We start from the raw sequence: 4,136 nt of genomic DNA, 5'->3' as shown, positions 1-4,136 counted from the left end.
GTCTTTCATCACCAATGACTACATTCTTCCCTTTTGTCGATTCGGCTTGGCTCGGCCGAACTAGCACTTTAGGATTGTTCAATTCCAACATATGCACCGGGAAAGGATTTTGATCAATCTGCATAGTAGGAATAACCAATCGTCCTTCATTAATGGCCAATTGAATTTGGCTACGCAATACATTACAACTATTGGTGGCATGCGAGAAAGTGTTATGAAATATGCAATATGCTCACCATTTCAACTCTTCAAGCGGCGGTAGAGTATGTGACATCTTGACGTATCCAATCCTATATAACTCATCAAATATCCTCTCGCACTTGGATACATCAAAAGTAAATTTTTCATCTTGCCGATTTTTATGAATCGGCTTAAGAGCAGAATAAGTAAATGGTTTGGCTTGAGATGGCCAAACAAACTCAGCAGCATATACATCTTTAGACTCATCGTCCGAATAATCTGAATTGCAATCTAAAGCATGCACACTAGAACGATGATGTCTATGAGACTCTTGATACTCTTTGCTTCGGCATTCTATAGCCAAAGCCCTTTGATGCACCTGAGTGATAGTAATGAAATCATAGCCCTCTAATCTTTCTTTAAGGTAAGAGCGCAAGCCACTAAAAGCCAAATCAGCTAGATCTTTTTCTACAATACTCACACTAAAGCATCGGTTTTTTGTATCGCGAAATCGTCTTATGTAATCATTGACAGACTCATCACGCAATTGTCTAACCAATATCAAGTGAGACAATTTAAGCTCATCATGCCCACAGAAAAAGTGCTCATGGAACTTTTGCTCTAAATGTTCCCATGAGCCAATAGAATTAGGCGCCAAAGAAGAAAACTAAGAGAAAGCGGTTCCAGTTAAAGATAAAGAAAATAAACGCACTTTCAACTCGTTTATTGAACCAGCTTCTCCTAATTGGGCAAGATACTGACTAATATGCTCAAAAGTACTCCTAGTATCTTCCCCACTGAATTTAACAAACTCAGGCAACCTAAACCCAGCAGGGTATGCAACCGAATCAAATGAAGTAGGATACGGCTTTTGATATGTGCGGGTTTTGCTTCTAACATCCACTCCAAAACTTTCTCTAAGCAAATTAGCCAAATCATTTTTATAATCAGCAAGCGCTTTGTCAAAATTACTCGAAGAATTTGGCTGTGTGGATGTAGATACCTCTCGCTGGTTTGGAACAAACTTACCGGATGGACCGGTTGGACCGGTGGGGGGGAACCGGTCTGACCGGACTGGTATACCGGTCTAACCGGTCTCTGCCGGTTTTGCCAACGCTGCACATATCAGTCGAACATCTCATCGGAGATAGGACCGATGTGTGGCACATAGTTTCTGGGGAGTTCTGGTGGTGTGTACTAAACAATCTCGTTTGTTCTGCTAATGTTGGCCGAACCAGAAATATTCATAATGGAATCAGTGTACGTGGGTGTTACAGTTTGACCACTGAAATTATTCATCGGCATCCCATATTGAGGTTGACTCATAGGAGATGCTGCCGATGGTTGAGGAACATAAAATTCAGAAGTAGAAACAGATGGATGTTCATCAGCTGTTTCTGGTTTCTTACCAGCCTATTCTCTTTCCTTAGAGCTAAGCCAATTAACCCAATAAACATCACGCTCAGCTAGCAATTTCTGAATTTGTTCCATAGTAACACCAGAAGGTGGAGCAGTTGCAGCTGGTGTTACCTCAGTAGATGCATCTGTGGAGGCAGAAGCGAAGTCGATCTCCTTGATCTTGGTGACTTTGCCGCGTCGATCGACCTTGATGCTCGCAAGCGCCGCTAGTAGATCTTCTTCATCGCGCTTCTTCTTGCGCTCCTCCAGCAGCAGACGGACGTCCTCCGGAAGATGCTCGTATGTCGAAGGGATGATATTCTCCTTGTCGATTTCTGCGTTGGAGCCCATCTTCTTTAGGGTAGATTAGATCGATTTTGCTAACCAAGATCTTTCTTCCCCAGCGGAGTCGCCAAAAAGTATGTTGACGCCTTTTACAGATCAACACATAAACGCACTAGATCGTGTGGCGCGAGGAAGAGCACGATGTAGCTCCTCCTGCGTGGAGCGGTCAGACCGGTCGCCGGGTGAAATCAGCGACGGCCTAGGAACGCTAGCTCGGGAGGGACCTCGTCAGAGCAGGCGCACGTAGGGTTGTTCTAGGGTCGACAGGCCACCTAGAATGCCTTCAAATGTCGCGGAGACGGAGGAAGAACACCAGATGAGGGTTGGAAAAGCTAGGGTTTGAGAAGAGGATAAAAAATAGTAATTGTTTTGTATTTTGATCGATTGGATATCCTCAATTGGCCGTGACCCATTATATTTATAGGGTAGGGTGGACTTATCCCGCAAGAAATCCCTATTATAGATCTAGATCTATAAAATTTCTTATTTGACTCGGACTTTTCCTAGATCGGTCAGACCGCTCGGTCAGACCAGTCAGACCGGTTGGAGCCAATTTTGGCTGTCAACACCCCCTCCACCTCGTCTCTTCCTCCAGATATCTCGCCGGGTCCAGATGCGCGCATCGGCAATCTCCGCCAAAACAAACACAAAAAAATGCAAAAAAAAACATATCAAAACGATGAACAAGGGGAAATGTTTGATGCGCAGCATACGGGGAATCACTTGCTTCTCGAATATGCGCTTCCACGCTGCCCGCATGTTGGATATGATCCGAATTTATTCATGTGTCCTGTGGGGACGCCTGGAGGGCCCACGGTCCGGGTTATGTGATTAGCGGATTTGTTTCCGTGTTTGACTGCAGTCAGTTCAGTCCGCCCTATATATACATCTTGTAAGCCGCACGGGAAGAGTTGACGACTCATTGTATTCCCTGCGTTGTAACTCTCCTCATTATAGTGAAGATCGCCGGTTGGCGCCCGTGGTTTTTCCCGCGAGGGTTTTTCACATAAAAATCGTGTCTCCTGTTCGATCTTTTTCGCATTATTTGCTAACAAGTGGTACCAGAGCCGTACACGTGATCGATTGAAAAAAATTAGGGTTTCATCCCTGTTCACCGTGCGCCGCCGCCTTCGGGATTCGATCTGTCATCAACGCCGCCAGTCACTCGTGCAGATGGATCTGGATGGCTGAACATCCAAATTATCCGTATTCGTATCCGCTTAAAATGTAAATATGGATATCCGTTTTCGTATTCGATTTTAATATGGATGCATCCGAATCCGACTTTGAGAACTTTTCTCTATCCGATTTCATATTCATATTCGTATTCGAGGAATATCCGATCACATCCGTATCCGTCCGTATTCGCAAAGAAAAAGTGACTAGTGAGACAATCTTAAACTTATCTTTATACCTAATTACTTAATGATGTACACTAATTAAATTATTTAGAAAGCTAGATAACTAATAATATATTTATTAAAATTAGTAATGATATAAAAATTAACTTTAACTATTTAATATATTTATTTCAGGATTAAAATTATTTTATACGAGTCAAATTAATTATTTATTTAATGATAAAATCTTTTTATATATCTTAATTATTAAGTATTTAAATATTTATTTGTTATACCTTTAAAATTAGTATTATATATTTAATATAAAATCTATACATAGATAATTATATTCTTTTTTTATTAGCTATTTTCTGATCCTTTACTCCCTACATGTATAATGATTTTGATCTACTATAAAATTGTTGACAAAATAATTGATACTCGTGATAGCTCTATGTTTCAAATCGAGAAGGTATCCGGATTCGAACTATCCGTTTTGTATTCGTATCCGATGAAATCCGCATTTGTATTCGTATCCGGATTAAAATATGATAAAAATAACATTCGAATCCGATTTTATCCGTATCCAATCCGAATCCATCCTACGTCCATGCCACCGATCGTCAGCTGCGCCCAGGCAGCGCTCGCGTGCTCCAACGCGCGGATACAGGAGGAGGCCACCCACGGTCGGTCGATCGCAGGCTCCGGTGCAAATCGAGCATGCTCCAACGCAAGTCAGAGAATCATTGCTGCTGCTGCGCACGCAGTCCCAGGGAGCAGACCGCCGTGTGTAAGGATGGATCCGGATGTCTGAACATCCGAATTATCCGTATTCGTACCCGCTTAAAACATAAATATGGATATCCGTATTCG

This window comes from Panicum virgatum, chromosome 2N, assembly GCF_016808335.1.
Source record: "Panicum virgatum strain AP13 chromosome 2N, P.virgatum_v5, whole genome shotgun sequence".
NCBI classification, from domain to species: Eukaryota; Viridiplantae; Streptophyta; class Magnoliopsida; order Poales; family Poaceae; genus Panicum; species Panicum virgatum.
Note: the sequence above shows the minus strand (reverse complement) of the source record.